General features: G+C 36.2%; 2 pseudogenes; both read left to right on the top strand.

Annotated features, from left to right (window-relative positions):
* The first annotated feature begins 1,488 nt into the window (after positions 1-1,488).
* LOC143531444 (pentatricopeptide repeat-containing protein At4g21170-like) lies at positions 1,489-3,271 on the top strand (annotated as a pseudogene).
* A 2,453-nt stretch (positions 3,272-5,724) lies between these two features.
* On the top strand, positions 5,725-6,816 carry LOC143531443 (putative dolichyl-diphosphooligosaccharide--protein glycosyltransferase subunit 3B; annotated as a pseudogene).
* Positions 6,817-8,660: the final 1,844 nt, after the last annotated feature.

Raw genomic sequence — 8,660 nt, 5'->3', positions numbered from 1 at the left:
CAAAACCGTTAGTTTGGTTAATCATTTTCTATTAACGAGTTATTGTTTTTGGTTTTGGTTTAGGGTATGCTATGACTGAAGTAACTGAATTGAATGTATTCATTAGCATACGAATTAACACTATGCATATGGTCTAGTGACTTGAATCCATATACAATCGTTTAGGGGGGCAAAATGGCTAGCATAGCGTGTTTCATGATACTTGTACTTAGGAAAAAAAAATGATATTTTTATGTAAGAGGCCGAAGTTAGAATTGCTTTTAAAATATGATTACACTTGTAGATTTTATAAGTTAGTTTATGTGAGCAAACCTATTCATTCATGTTTGAAGTTTTCTACAATTGTTTAGTGGACCAAATGCAAAATGGCTGGCGTAACGTGTTTTATGAGAGTTAGTACTTAGCATAAATGATTTTCGTGGGTCAAAGTTGGGTTGTGACTACTTATAAAGTATGACTTCTTTTAATAATTTAATTGTGGAGTTTACCAGTTAGTTATTACACGTCGGCTTATGTAAATAAACCAATTCAACCATGTTTGAAGTTTGAAACTAGAAAAGTCGGCATCTTTAGTTGTGAATGATATAAGGAGTTCTAAAGCACTATTTCCCCTTTTATTTAAAGACAAAAACTCAATACTTTGCAATGACAATCTAGAAAGAAGTTGAATACCACTACCCCTGTTAATACCTAACGCAACAATGGATTTTGTATACGATCTTTGTTAGGATAACCCTTAGAGGGGGTCAAGCTCCAAGCAATAAAGATAAAGAAGACAAGATATTTTGGAACGATTTTCTTCTCTGCTTTTTTTAATTGAAATACAAATGCTTAAATAGAGAACCTAGCCTAAACTATGTGCACTTTATTAGGAGAACAATAAGGAAACATGCAAAACAAAACAAATAGGAAACATGCAACGTGAGCAGTGGCTATCCACTAACTCTTTTTCTAACTTCCATTCCTAACTTGTAGCACATCCATTTGACCAGGATGACTGGGTCGCCACTTTCCGCATCGGGTCTGGGGTATGGGTTGGTTGGGATGGGTCCGGGATCGCATCAATCTTGCATGGAAAACTAGTGGTATGTAAAACTCATAGTCTCCCAACACTAACGAAAAAGAACTGATTTTTATACTTTTATTATATTCTATAGCTTAGTACTTCTTTTTCATGTGATATTATTTCAACTTATTCCGTTAAGGTTTTGAAAACCAATTGATTCGTTCAATGATGTGGCTCTTGTCACATGTAACCATTAGCTTTTGAATGTGAATTATTTAAAAAAAACATCAGCAAACTTGCTTGAAATTCAGTTAACAATATTAACCGTACATAAAACTAAACCATGTGTTGATAACTGATAACTTATTTGGTTTTGACTTTGTAAAGAATACGACGACTCATGAGTCATGCACATCCGTGTATAAAAGAAAAATAGAATAATCCCATATGTAAAATTACAGTTATACCCTTATATTTGGTTAAAGAAACTCAAATTTAAATAAACTGAACTCATAGTTAACCAAACTCAAAACCTGCAGAAGGTATGCAGAAAACCAAACTCTTGATCAAATCACTCTCCAACACCACACCAAAAACCACTAACTGGAGAACCCAAATCAAGCACACACATTTAGTCTCTCAAATCTCATCAATTCTTGAACAAAGACACAACTGGCCTTCAGTTCTCCAAACCCTAAATCTCAAATCCACATTAACCCCATCTACCTTCCTCCAAATCCTCAAAACCACACAAATCCAACCTCAAACCGCCTTAAATTTCTTCAATTGGGCCATCAAGAACACATCTTTTCAACCAGACGTTATTGTCCAATGCCGAATGACCCATCTGTTAATCGGGTCGGGTTTGGTGAATCCCTCAAACCCATCTTGAATTCACTACTTGAAAACAACCCACCTGCTCAAATTGCTGAATCTTTGATTAATTCGTGCCGAAAAGATCGAAGCTTTTGTAGTCAAGAATATTCGGCGGTGTTCGAGTGTGTTATCGAGTGGTATTGCGAAAAGGGTCTGTGTATCCAAGCTCTGGAGGTTTTTAATCTGACCAGAGGTTTTACTAGATACTCGATTCGTTCATGTCATACGTTGCTTAATGTGTTATGCAGAAACGATGAGGTTAAGCTGGGTTTGTGTTTTTACGCTTTCATGACTCGAAATGGGGTTTCGATTGATCGGTTTGCGTTGCGCGTAATTGCCAAAATATTTAGTAAACAGGGAAAGATCAATGCAATGCTTAGATTGATCAATATTGGTGAAAATGATCCGTTGATATACGATTTAGTAATTGATCGCTGCAGTGAATTGGGGATGTTTGAACATGCACTCCAACTGTTCGACGAAATGTCTGAGAGAAAACTCAATCCAGGGTTTAATACTTTTGCTTCGGTTCTTAACGGTGCTTGCAGATACAAGAACGATGAAATGATCGTATTTGCAATGGAATCCATGGCTGAAAAGGGATACGTTTCGGAACCTTTAACCAAACACGATTCACTCATTCAAAAGCTTTGTGACCTGAGAAAAACATATGCAGCATACATGCTGTTCAAGACCGCGTGTGATGCACAACAATCTTTAAAAAACAGAACTTACGGGTGTATGATTCAAGCCTTATCTATGGAAACTCGGGTAAAAGAAGCAATCGAGATTCATAGTATTATTGTAAACAGAACGGTTCAAGTGAACCCGGTCTTTTACAATGAGTTTATCAACATTCTTTGCAATGAAAATGCATCAAAAGAAGTTGATTCCTTACTAAAAGATTTGATCTCAAAAGGGTTTAAACCGGGCCCAAACGCGATATCAAAATACATAACCGCTCAGTGCAAGAAACACAGATGGAAAGAAGCAGAGGAGCTTGCAGAGTTGGCGATGCAAGAATCTATTTTGCTTGACTCTTTGTGTTGTGGTCTTTTAATGAAGCGTTATTGTAGAACAGAACAAATTGATTTAGCTGATAATTTGCATGATCAAATGGAGAAGAAGGATTACTCTGCGGATTCAATAGCTTGTAATGCATTGATTAATGGACTTTTGGAGGTGAGGCGAGTTAAAGAAGCTGAAAGAATATTTGATTACATGAGAACGAAGAAGTTGGTTACTAGTGAAAGTTTTGTGATCATGATTAATGGATTTTGTCGTGAGAATGAGTTGAAAAAAACCATGAAATTGCATGATGAAATGCTCGAGATGGGATTGAAACCAAGCCTGAAAGTGTATAGACTACTGATTTGTAATTTCAAGTAGAGTTGTCGTGAGATTATTAGTGTTATGTTAGTTGGAGTTGTTCAACCTGAACATGGCCCATATTTTTATTTGTGCAAAAATATCAACTTAACCTGCAAACACATAAAGTCGTGTAATCCGAACCCGACTTGTTTAACCAACTTATCTAAATGTGTCAGGTGAGTTGGTGGGTAGTGATCAAGCTGTAAAAATGGGTTAAATGGGTCGATCTGTTTTAAACACGTTAAGCATGTCAGTCTGTTTAGTTAAATGAGTTAAACAAGTCATCGCGTTTAGTTACACTAATGGTCTTGTTATAGTTGACTGTATTTTATTTTAACGTAACTTTTTTACTTAAATGTTTCATTGATTAAATATAAAACACAACTAAAATTAATTTATTTGTGTAGAGTAGGAGTAGGAATTTGTCGTTCTAATAAACATTAGATTTAACTGTTCACTACCTTTTCCATTGCACACTTATTATTAACGTTTGACTTACTGTTGTTTCGTATTTCAACTTCGCAATTTTTTAAAATGAAATTTCATTGTCAAGTGATATGATGTTTGAATGGTCTATTGCCGTTAAAGAAAATGAGTGATATGATGTCTATTTCATATTAACTAAAAGGAAACAGGTTGTTAAATAATTAAATAAAATTACTTCATTATCTTCTGATAAACATACTTCTTCTTACCTCATAAGATTGTGGGGGTGTTTGGAATTCTTTATTTTTACCTCCTTATAGCTTATGAATTATGATAAGTTAAAAAAAAGTATTTGGATTTTCTTATTATGTGAGAAGAAATGTTGATAAGTTACACATTTGTAACTTATGACTTCTCCTTATAAGTTATAAGGTGGTGAAAATAAGGAATCCCAAACATGTTTGACTTAAAAATCAAACAGCAGTGCAACAATTGGTTATGTTATGTGCATTCGACTTTGAATGTGCTATATTCATTCAACTCTGAACATTATACACACCAAAATGTTATTGTTATTGGACATCTTCTTTATATAAATTTAAATCTTCGTTCTTAACTAACGGGCAGTGGTCTTGTTTGTGGAACACCAAAAGTGTGACAAACCTGAAAGCAGGCCACCGATGCTAAGCTGCTAGATCTTGGTTAACAAATAACACAATCTAGTAAAACCTATTGATTTGTTGCCCCATCATTAAATCATCTTTATTTGCTGGTCTCAGAAACTTTAAAAGAACATCTCAAACCGAATTACATAAATTATCTTTATTTATTGTCACGTTTTCAGTATTCCAATGCCTTTTTAAGTTTTAGCTTGAGAGTCTTTTTGTCGGGCCGGGCTATCGAAATTAACCAAAACTCCAACAGTAATGAACAATGTCTCGATTCAACCCATGTTAAAAGCCTAAAGCAATGTTACCCTCGGAAAGTACACAATGTCACTTGAATTTCAGTCTTTAGATACAAATATTATTTCCTATTTTACTGATTTTATCATTGTTAGGCCATAATAACCAGGAATTAACTTGAGACGGATTAATTTGTGTAATTGTGGTTTGTATTGTTATTGCATTGTTATCAAGTCTAATTTCATTTTCACTTAGTTAATTGACAGAATTGTTTGCAACGAAATTTTAACTATCAACGAATTGATAATGGGTGCTTGCTTCCTGATCCAAAACAAAAGGAACACAACGGGAATTCTCAAAATCGCAACTCGATAACATGTCAACCACCATATGCAGGATTTAATCTTACATTATACTTCATATTATTTAATGATTACTACACGTACTTTAGGTAACATCTCTAACCAATGTCTACACGATAAACACAAAATGCTAGAAGGGATAAGTTCAAATAAATATGTTTTCGTCACCAAATCTTTATCCGATTCTTCACCTAATTTCACACGCTTTATTCGACGAATATCTTCATCATTAGTAACTCCTTTCATTAGCATAAAGGTTTTCATCAATGGTTGATCTTCGTCAATATCAAGTCACCAGTAAGTAATGACGTGACTTAAATCTTTTATGGATGTTATATGCTTCAATAAGTAGAAACCTACTTGTCAATAGATTATCCTTATCCATATGTAGCAGTAGAATTATTATTACGTGTCCAATAGTAAACTACTAAACTTTCTTTTTTAAACAACCAACAAAACAATTTTTATTATGCAAAATATAGATATCTTAAACTAACATGTTACTAGTAAACCACTTACACTTATCAACCATCGTTACGTATAATCCTTACCCAATTAAAAGAATCCTCACCTTACAACCTTACGAATGACGCTAAACCTAACCATCAAAACACTGTAATGTTTCAGACGTGTCATTAAAACTAACCACATGGCAACATTTGATTGGAAGGAGTGATTCATCCCCCTAACCAAAATTCCAAGTCAACTCCAGTCATCGTCTTCATTTCTTCACGTCACTTCAACCGAACCCTAACCCTAACCCAACCCAGATCCACCAATGGCGATATCCCCAATATTCTTCCTCCTTTCCAAATCCTTCACTACCAACAACCTCAACTCCCAGTCCACCCTCGACAAATTATTCTTCTGCGATATCGAGTTCGGCGAATCGCAACCCTCCTTCGCCCAATTCGGCGTCAACGCCTTGCCCCATATCCGCCTCGTCCCACCCGAGGCCAATAACCTACGCTCCGATTCCATCGCCATGGACGCCGGTGACTTCTCGGGCTTAGCCGACTCCATGCCACAGTTTATCCAGTCCAGGACTAAGCTAACAATCGGTCACATTCACCGTCCACCGATTTTATCCAAAACCCAATTCGGGTTCTTGATCGTTGCGTTTTTAATATCGTTACCGTTTCTGTTTAGAAAGCTATTAGCGGGTGAGACGTTGTTTCACGATAAGCGGTTTTGGTTATCCGGGTCGGTGTTTGTGTACTTCTTTAGCGTGTCGGGCACTATGCATAACATAATTAGGAAAATGCCGATGTTTTATATCGGACAGGAATGATCCGAATAAGCTGGTGTTTTTTTTACCAGGGGTTGGGAATGCAGTTGGGGGCTGAGGGGTTTGCGATCGGGTTTTTGTACACGATTGTTGGGTTGTTGTTGGCTTTTGTGACTCATGTTTTGGTTAGGGTAAAGAGTTTGGTTGCGCAGAGGATTATTATGGTTATAGCGATGGTTGTTTCGTTTTGGGCTGTGAGGAAAGTTGTGTACTTGGATAATTGGAAGACTGGGTATGCGGTTCATGCTTACTTGCCTTCGAGTTGGTGAAGAAGCTGCAATACTGGTTTGCTGTGTCTTCTTTTGAGTTTTATGTTTTAGCTATGGCTGCATGAGCTTAACTATACATGTTATTGCTTCAAACTTTAGGCTTTAAAAAGTACGTGGACTTATAATATGGATTCTTGTTTATCTTTTTCGTGATCTAATACTTGTAGAATTCTGTGTTTTCGGCTTTTATTCGAGTTAATTGCTGGCTTTAGTAGGTTTTTAAACATGGTTCATGGACTGACATCATGATATACCCTTAAGCTTGACAAAACATGCGGGCTGGGTCAGGCTGGTTAGGTAAGAGTCAAAGCAGGTTCGGGTCAAAACTGGTTTTGAGCAAAATGTGTTCGGGTCAAAACATGCCGTTTACAAAAGTATCAAAATGTGTTCAGGTTAAACTGCGTTCATCTTATTACTTTTAAACCCGATTGACATACTACACATATTTTATTTTTGTCTTCTTTAGTTTGACTATATTTTGATAGCTTTGAACTCTTAAATATTACTTTCCTTGTGAGCCCACCATTGCCATGCTCTGCTAGATGATCAAAACTATCGGGTATCAGAACGTTATCAGTAGCCTCCACTCGATATATAGTCAAGTCATTGTCCACTTGACGTAACTTTGTTCATTTGTATGTTCATGTGGAGCATGCTGATGAAATTTTGATGATCACTGGTTTAGATAATCATGCAAAGTATTAGAATGTTGGGTTGAGAAAGAAAGTGCTCTGCAGTAAACTGAAGAAACCGTGATGAAGTACATCCATAATGTCAAATGGAGTTTAATGATTGTATAAATCGTCACAAAGTCACTAGTTGTTACTTGTATTCATTAACGAACATTAAACGGGCCACAATTTTAAATGACTTCGACACAACATTAGTAAATATGTGGATCAGGCTAGAGTTGAAGAATTCAGCCCGCCAACACAAAACACATTAACATGTCATTGTCAATCTGACATGATGGACACCCCTAGTTTTATATGTTCAATTGATTGGTGGTAGAGTTATTTTGTCAGATCTTGGTTTTTCTAGTTTATTCATTTCGAAAATGAAAGTAAAATATCATTTTGAAGTTGCTTATCCTAAATCGGTTAACTTGTTGTATGTGAATGAAACGAGCTGTTGTAAATAAGCCATCATATCTGCAGAACTATATGCAAATCTTATTCGACAGATTGGTTTGTGGTAATAGATTCATGGGTTCATTTTCATAAGCTTGATTTGATTTCATCGGGGCAAGTAATCAGTTACCCATGTTTTTTTCGGTTAGTATGTGTATTATCAGAGGGGTTTGGATCACGTAACTTTTTTTAAAGAATTGAAATCTAGCAAAAGAATTGTGATAGTAAGTAATTGAAGCCATCAATTACAAATTGTAGCACGTGATGAATTTAGTTGACAAGATAATCACGTTTGGTTTACTAATTTGTTATACATGGGTCTGACTGTTACAATAACTGGGTAAAATCTCGCAGCTGAATAAATAACTATGACAGTTAAATGTGTTGCAGTTTCTACCGAAGTTCTAAGATCCTACCAAAGTACAAGATGCTATCGCATCTCAGTTGCTACCAAGTCATTGCAGGCCAAAGACGCTACTGATCTTTAGCTTACTACCGAGCTTTAAAGTTGCTACAAAACTTGCAATCGCCACTGACCTTTATTATCCATGTTGCTATCGACCCGTAGCAACTTGCTACTTATGTTTGGTATCGTTTGAAGATCTTTCTTTATGAAAACTTTTTGCCATCCATGCTGATTTGATGTGTTAACAATGAAGCACCTTTTAAGACCAATCTAAATTTTCATGTTGAATTGACAATGACCAGCCAGGGGTGTGGTCTCCTACACCTCCAAAGGGCCCAGTCTCTTGACCATACTAGGGGAGTGCCTTGGATCCGCTGAGGGGTGGTCCCGTTGGAACCCCTCATGGCAGCGAAGCTATAGGGATTCCTTAGTATCGAAGCCAAAATAACATTGAGCGAGCATGCACTCCGCACCTCAAATCAATATGTATTAAGAATTTATATTTGTTCTACAAGTAAATCTCGATTTCTTAAAGATAACTATCACATTAAAATCACCATCACGACAGTGGTAGGGGCTGTTAGGCTGTTATAGTAGTGGTTGTCATTCTTAGCTCCCATA

The sequence above is a fragment of the Bidens hawaiensis genome, unplaced genomic scaffold (genome assembly GCF_021521415.1).
Source record: "Bidens hawaiensis isolate Kalapana, Puna unplaced genomic scaffold, B.hawaiensis_p1.1 tig00009161_1, whole genome shotgun sequence".
NCBI lineage: Eukaryota > Viridiplantae > Streptophyta > Magnoliopsida > Asterales > Asteraceae > Bidens > Bidens hawaiensis.
Note: the sequence above shows the minus strand (reverse complement) of the source record. Positions and strands in the feature narration are given on the sequence as shown.